This window comes from Anguilla rostrata, chromosome 3, assembly GCF_018555375.3.
Source record: "Anguilla rostrata isolate EN2019 chromosome 3, ASM1855537v3, whole genome shotgun sequence".
NCBI lineage: Eukaryota > Metazoa > Chordata > Actinopteri > Anguilliformes > Anguillidae > Anguilla > Anguilla rostrata.
In genome coordinates, this window is record NC_057935.1 from 65,387,676 (window position 1) to 65,396,447 (window position 8,772).

Consider the following 8,772-nt stretch of genomic DNA (forward strand, 5'->3'; position numbering starts at 1 on the left):
AAAGTAGTTTATGTCATTAAAAAAAAGATGTTTAGATGACATTACAGATACATGTATTTGGCAGATGCTTTCATCCACAAATAACCATTGTATGACATGCCTATAATTAAAATAAATAGATAGTCACCACATTTGGGGTCTATCGGTCCCAAGCTAGTGAGACAACTATGACAAAGTGGTCTGGAGACCAGTCTCGAGTAATACAGCCCTGCAATAAATATCCATTAATCTGCAGAAATATGTAAAATTCATGCCTGTCCTTGTCTTCAACTTCAATGACATGCCAAAGGAAATGTATGAGATATAGATGTCTTGAATATTGAGAAACAACAAACAGGACTCCTTATGGTTGTTATCATCTAGGAAGCAGTATGTGATCATCCCGATGAGCAGTATAGCTTGTTGGTTATTTTGTGGATATGCTATGATTATTATTTTTTCAATCACCTCAACAGCATGGTAATACTGTAATAATGCCCATCATTACCAGGAGATATTAAAGATATAAAGAGATACAACTATTTTGCCAAACAAGAAATAGCATGGATAATCATAGTTGTGAAAGAACTCTTATGGCACATTCAGTGGGCTGTGGAAAAAGCCTTTTCATCATTCATACCTTTGTTTTCAATTAATCATTTCTATTATTATTGTTGTTGTTTTTGCTGTCATTGCTATTGTTGTTTTGTTGTTGTTGTAAGTAATAATACAGTCCACGGGAAAATTACACTTCTCCTACAATGCAATATTAGAGCCGATTGATTCTGTGGCAGTGATTGCCACTGACAATACTGTGTGGCATGCTGGCCCTCCATAAAACATTTTAATGTCCCAGTAGAAATGGGTTTTAATCTCCGTGTGTAAAGAGTATTCTCTCAGGACATCTTTTCTGCAACAGCGTGAAATCATCTAATGAGTTAAATCCATTAACATTGGCAGGGCGCTGCGGAGCATTTGTGAAATGTATAGACATTGATCTCGGGACAATGACAGTGCCTGCGGCCAGCGAGCATCGCTGTACGACCGCGTGTGGTTTTTTTAACGGCAATTTTATTTTTTTAGTTTCTTTTGCACGGTTTTTGCAGTCTGCTTAACCACAGGAGGGCCTCATAGCTTGCCCATCAAAGACATTCATAACCGAGGAGAAATCCCACCTGTTGTTGATAGGGGTGTTGTTCAGTTCCCGTTGAAATGTTTAAAAGATACACATTTTACTGAGAGTCTTGAAGGGGAATTCCCCTGCAAAACAACATTAACCTCGTTTAATAGATCACAGCATAATTGATTTAGCCTCCTTTTGTGGCTGGTCGAAGTAATCTCTGCACGGATACGAATTGGAAAGGTATACATGATAATATTGTATGCCTCTACCCTTTCTCATTTTGAAAAAAAAAAAAAAAAAACTACATTTGGCAGGTAATTTTAATTTAGAGATACCTCCCCTGACCTCCCATACTGGTGCAAGGGGCATGGATCAAACTCACAGAGAGAGATTCTGGAGTTGCTTTAAACTGCATTAGCTTGCTAGCTATAAGTGTAGTGGACTCGATTGCTCTTCTTTGCCCTCTGTGATTGCAGATTGCATTCGTACATAACCTATCCCATAGTGGCTTCAAATATAAGTAGTAATGCCCAACCCCTAAATTTGTATTCAGTAGAAGTAGAAACCAAAAATGAACAACAGTGGACATGTTAGAATATGGTGCAGCTGGCTGAAAACTATATACTTTGTCATATTTACTATCACCCAATCAATGACAGGGCTTCACCTGTGGGAGGTAGACATCATTGATATAGAAATTTTACTCACAACTTTTTAGCCTAGCTAGCCTTAGACTAGCTTAAACTTATGGACCTCCAGAGAAGGAGATTTTCTGAGTTTTATACTCAATCAATGTCAGAGGTGTGAGAACTAACAAGCACTGCACCGAGCCCACAGCATCATATATTTCTTTTATTATTATTTCCAGATGCATAACTTGTCAAGAGTTATGAATAAATAAACAAACAGCCATCCAATTCAAATCATTTACTCCTGTTTGTCGAGCAATATGTCCACAAGTTAGATTCTTGCGCAGAAGGCACAAACATAATCTCATGCCTTAATTCTGCACATAGTCCAACATAATGTGTGGGCGGGCTGTTAATGTTGAGTTATGTCTGAATGAACGTTCTTTAATGAACTTGGCAGATTGCTACACTTCAGATTTATTTTAAGAATTGAAACCACGGTTTGTTGACAGTCAATATGTAAACGAACGTATATCACTTAATATTTGAACTAGAAAGGTAATATTGGTGTCCCCAAAAATCTGAGAGTATCCCCTGTTTAGAGCTCAGAATGTGTTTCTGGGTCAAAGTGACTCAAAATGATGGAGCAGGTTTCGAATGAGGTAGTGTGTTCAATCATAATCGTTATTATTTTAACTTCGCAGTTTGCTGTGATAAAAGTCCTTTGTTATATATTTATTTATATATCTTTGTTCATATTTATTTTGTTATTTGGTTTATTTTTGTAATTTTGTATGCGAGCAGATTGTATTATATGATCTCCCCCCCTCAAACTGCATTCAATAGTGTTTCTCACACAGTTAAAGGGGCAATTTAGCATTCATCAGTACAACACATTTACTGCTATCAACTATGGAATTCCATTATACATAGCAGTTATCACTGAGGCACTTAATCTTTAAAGATTGTGCTTTTTTTTTTTACATTCCTTCTGTAATGAATATTCACAAGTTCTCTGAACGGATTCACATTTACATTTAAGTTAGCTAACTAGCAGAAACAAGGTCTTCAAAATGACTTCTAAATGACTTCCAAAAAACATCCTTCAGCATAATATTGCCAGAGAACAGAAACATTTGTTTGGCTTAACTCATATTTAAAATTTTTGGGACAAAATCTTGCAAATTGCTCCTTAAGTTATGATCATTAAGTCACCATATGCCAGTAGACATTTACACTTGATCGTTGAGGGTTAAGCCTAATAAAGATTAAATAACAGTGTTCCATTTATGTCCCTAAGCTGACTGAAACACAGCCTGTGTTTTGCACACCCACAAGATATACTCAAGATATGACCATGCTTTGTTGATTTCAGTTTAAACTGTAAAATGTCTTTACGTCATCTACAGGCTGTATATTATCAACAGTGGCACGTCGCTTGCAAAGATGGCGCGTCCTGTTTCCAAACCATGTTTTCTTTATGCAGGGCACAACTGTCCCCACAGCAAATGCCCGATTGTGCACAATTCACCTCCCGCAGGGAAAGACAGAATAATCACTTGTGTGTTATTGGGTAGCAGAGATAAGAACCTTTGTGCTGCCCACAGAGATACAATTACAGCTAGGGGATAGGTCACAGCGACAAATGCTAGCAAACTGCGGCAAAACTCTGCAGCGACGCCAGATGAACCTGATTTCGGTATTTCCATTTGTCTTTAATTGAATAAAAAATTGAGTGAAAAAATATCTGTGTACTTTGTGTGTGTGTGTGTGTGTGTGTGTGTGCGTGTGTGTTTGAGTGCGTGCTAGACAGGTGCTGTGGTTACCCATAAATCATTACAATAGCAGTTATTATAAATAAATAAGAATCTTCAAATCTGATTTTGAAATCTGTGTGCTGATGATGAGAGAACGTTTATGGTCGTGCCATAGCAACTTGTGCAGTTGCTGTATAGATGCACGCTGTGATCATAAATCTCAGCAGATGGAATGAATGAAGATAAGTGGCAGTGCAGCCCAGTGACCTTCTAAAAGGACTCTTAAGGACAGGCAATATTCATCTTCTGAAAACGGCAAGGCGTGATTGACACTGCATGCAATGCACTGGCGTACGTTGATTGACAACGGTTGTATACTGTGCGCGAATTACCAGTTAAACGCAGCCTGAGTTGCATGGGAACGGCAATGCAGGAGAAAAGAAAGGATGATGTGAGAGGAGCGGATGAACAGGAGAGAGGGAGCGTTTTCTTTTCCGCTGCGGAGAGACCGCATCACCATGACAGCGTAATCTGATCAGCCTTTGACTTGAAGCTGCCAGCAGCGTCTTCACACAGCATTAAAAAAAAAAAAAAAAAAAACCATGGCTATACACGGCTTTCTGTGCTCTAAACACTCCCCAGCAGTCTGGGCCTCATTAAAGAGAGGTCATTAAAATCTGGGGTGATATTTAAAAGGAAGGACAGTGGCCCCATCGGGGCTGTTGCTGGGGAGCAGCTTCGTTGTCTGAAATATATTAAGTACCCGTCTAATTATGCGCCGAATGCAACAGGCTTGCCAAGTCCTCAGCCAGGACGGCACGCTGTAGCACTGATGTGGTGGAGCAGACAGCAATCAGGGCCTTTTGTTCTTCCTGTTTCAGGAGCCTCTTTCTGATTGTTTTCAGCAATACAGTAACAGGGCAGATCTGATCAGTGCAGCTCCTGAACATCAGGGCAAACATGATGTGGCTGTGTTTTCTAGACCACTACAGGGTATCAAATAATGTCCCATTACATTCTGACAGAGGTAGCTGCAGTGAACAAACTTTAAAGGGACAGCCAATGACAGTTATCCAATAAAAAGGAATGAACGGTAACTAAAAAGTTATTAATAACTTTTTTGTTTTTTCATATAATCGCCATAGAGAAACCTAAAAATCTGTTTTCCCAAATGTGGCATTACTTCTTTCTGTACTTTTGATATTTTAAATTATCAAGCACTGATAAGAATGGCAGACTCCCATTCCAAATGTTATACAAGTTTTGCACAGAAAATGTATTTTGATTTCTGCTGGCTCTCTAAGCTAAATGAAACTGACAGACAAAGTAGTCCTAAAATTAGACACTGCTTTATTTGGTATCTCTCTTGCTAAGCCTATTGTATGTTCTCTGAAGATGGGTCTATTTCAAATATCTTTCTAAATTAGTTTGTATATTTTATTATGGTTATGAATATGATTTGTTTTCCAGGCGACCACAGTGCAGCTTTTTTGTGATTTTCTTTTGTTTCTTTCAGTGCTTCAAGTATAGATTATTATTTTACCTATGATGTCTAGCCAGCGTGACCGGAGTGTCCAGAATGGCTAGGGAATTGGGCTTGCAATCCTTATATATTTGTTCTGGGAGCTCCACACTTTTAATGTAGTGTTAGATTGTGATGTATTCGGATCAAGATAAACAATAATTATAGTAATAGTAATAGGAAATAATTATCAGGGTTTTTTTATCAGTTTTGTTCTTTTAAATGTGTTTTTTTAATCTATTATTTTTTTTTAAAAACAAGCGTACACGCAGCCATGAAGTTGCGTAGCAGTGCTCAGTGTTTGAAAAGAAGCATGCACCTTTTTTCACTGCTGTCCTGAAATCATATTTAACATCAGCTAGTCCTGCAGCTTAAAGGAACACAAAGTAAAGATCGGAGGCACAGGATTAATGAATGGGATGTTCACATTTAACTAGAAAACAAATGCACAATGGAGATTGATGTTAAAACAAATCAATTATTTAGCTGTCAGTTTTGATAAAATGTTATACAAATAATTATTAAGCTGCAGGTGCGCGGACTTAGGCAAGGCCTGCTGTGCCCATAAAACCGTTTATTTTGCTTTTTAACCAAGTTCTTTTCATTTCTTTCTGCTCATTGTAAGTGCAAACTAAAATGGGAAGAAGTGTTGAATTTTTTTCCATTGTCTAGCAATACACTTCTTTATTTTTACTCTTTTTAATCAGGTTAGAGGACTGGTACATTGGCACAGGATTCCACAATTCTGGTTTTGTCTTCCTCCACTTTCACCACTCACTGGACTTAAAAATAACAAAGAATAGTAATAATAATTACCGCTTTCTGGGCCAAACCGTAGACTGGTGGGTGACTTGTTGAAACGTGCTTTGCAAGCATGCCAGAACGAGCACACGGCAGAAGTGCACACAACGCAGGCTAACATCGACATTGTGGACCGTAGCCGCATGCCAGAACGAGCACACGGCAGCCGTGCACACAACGCAGGCTAACATCGACGTTGTGGACCGTAGCTGCATGCCAGAACGAGCACGCGGCAGCCGTGCACACCACACAGGCTAGCATGGACATTGTGGGCCGTAGCCACGTGAGCCATGTGAAAGCCAGCACATCCCCCACGTTCACAGCCGAGCGACAGGGCTCCTATTGAGGAACGAGGTCGGACCTTGATGTGCCCACAGACGTGCTCTCGGATTATGATCGGTGTTTCGCCCTTCAGCGGTACATGTAACCATGGTGTCACAGTGAACGGGGAGATTGGCTGAAGTACATTCTGCAACAAAAGGGCGATTACTCCTGTCTGTTGTCCTGTGGCCAGGCTTATAGGTGGGTGCGCTGGGCTGTGTTCAATAACAAGGAGGGGAGAAAAAAAAAAAAAAAAAACATCCGTTTTACAATGTAAAATGTCATCCTTTGTGTTGCTTCTCAGGGTTCTGGATTCAGTAATGAGACATGAAATGAGGCCATGTTATAGCATGGGTAATGGCATTGTTAGCAGGCGTCATTTAGCACAGTGCAAAGCGTTGGTTCTCTTTCCATATCGATTTTAGAAAATGGATCCATCCACAGACATACATATAGACTCAGAAACGTACATGGCCATATTAAATAGACAACTATATGGTACCACGAGGTGTATCCTTCCACAAATTAAAGCTATATGGTTACTGAGCAATAAGAGCATCACTCCTGAATCTAGCTAGCATTCACATCTTATTCATTTTCTTTTTCACTGTTGCTTTGATGTGAACAGCTATTTTAATTCTCCAGGCATCTTCACGTACATGTATACCAATGAACTACTCACTTTCAGGAAATGGTAATTGAGAAACGAAGGCTTTATGACAGATTGAGATTATTATTTTTTGCAGTGTTTGGTTATCTGGGACATTTACGTTGAATGCTCAATGACATTTGAATGATGCATGAACTTTCGATTTGATCATGCCACATCATGACTATCAGTACTGCTAGGATCACTGTTTTGCCACTCAGCATCCAGTACAGGAACTGTCTGTTTTATAATAGGAATTGCGCATTGTCTATTCTGAATAGGTTTCACGCGGCAGGAATCCCCTATTCCTAATTGCCATTTCCAACAGATTATTAATGTTTGCAGTGTAGAATATGACATACAACAGGGCTCCAATTCCCAATCTGTCGTACGAGTGTCCTGGGGTTAGAGTTGCTAAGGGCTCTCGGTTGTCAAATGTCAAAGTCTTGAAAAGGGACCATCCTGACGAGTATGTTCTCATCTGAGCCTTCGAAACGGATGACTGATAACAAGGATTCTCAAAACATGTGATTGAAGACCCGGGGAGTAGTTTATCTCATCGTTTCTCGGGTAAGATTCAGAGCAGGAGGGCGGGCATTAAGCAATCACTTGTGAGATTAAGAACGGACTGAATAATATTTGCTGTGATTCATCTCGAATGCAAGCTTTTCCTCATGCTTGTAATATTTATTAGACTTGATTAGAATTTGCATTTAATCACACTTCTGACAGTTTCTTGATCTTTCCTTCTAAGCTGTCATTTATTTTCCTCATAGGGTCTTTAAATGATGTGGAAGTCAGGTGCTACCCCCCCATAGCTGCACATCTGTGGAAGAGATTTAGGGGCCTTGCGGGTTTTAGAGAATTAGAAACTGTGACAGATGACTGATCCCCAACACATGTACCGAGAGAAGCTCTGCTGACTTTGGACGGGTAAATCAACATGGCGTCGTCTGTGAAATCCCACACAGTACTGTTGCCTCCATCTTACATGAGAAAGCCTTCTAGTCCAGAGACGGCAAACTGGGGCATGGTGAGACGCATCAAAAATAGTTCAAATATAAAAACTCATTGATTATTTTGTTTTAATCCTCGATTAAGCATCCAACACTAGCTTGGGGCCTGTTTTAAGTATGTGGTAAACAAACGCAAGCATGCTGAGATCAAAAAGAGGCATGACTAATATCAGTTCAGGATATTTTTAACGAAGATAACATACATAGCCCAAGTAACCAGTGTTTCAGTGTGGAATAAATCAAAAGTGTGTGACACAAACCAATCAGACTCCACATTGTGTTGTTTTGTTGACAATTTTTCAATGAGCAAATGAAAAGATTCACACTTGCGTTTGGAAATGAGTTGTCATGGCGATGCAGGTGTTACTTCCGTCTTCTTCGCTTTGGGGATTGTTTCTCTCAGCTTGGAAAAGTGCTTGTTTACTTTCATCTTTTGAGTTGTTTTTTCATTGGCAATTTTATATGAACAGAAGCAAACCCTACCTTAAAACTTACATTTGTGAGCCCCAGCTGCAGAATACAAATATTGATGCAGAGAAAAAAAAAACAAACACCTGCATTTGTCTGTGAGTTAAAGTTAAGGACACATGCTACCGCACAGGTGTGAACTCATATTTACCACACAATATGAAGTTGCTGGGAAGAGCAGTTGGAAATGTGACACGGACACTTGAAAGCCACGTTTGATTGGACAGTGGTAGATATTTCCCTGCATAATGCTTTCTTTTCCCTTCTGTTTCCATTTTCATTTCAAACAAAAGCCTTCTTGAGTTCTCAATTTCCGAGCATCTGCGATGAATTTCGTGGGACCTCCCTATCAGTGTGACGCTATCACTAACGCCCACTCGCTGAGGCACATTCTCAGAAATATGCAGTATGGAATATGTTCACACGAGATTCAGAGTTTGATCGTTCCAAAATGCATAAATGGGCAATTACGAGGAAAGAAATGGGATGGAGAAAACATTTTGACAT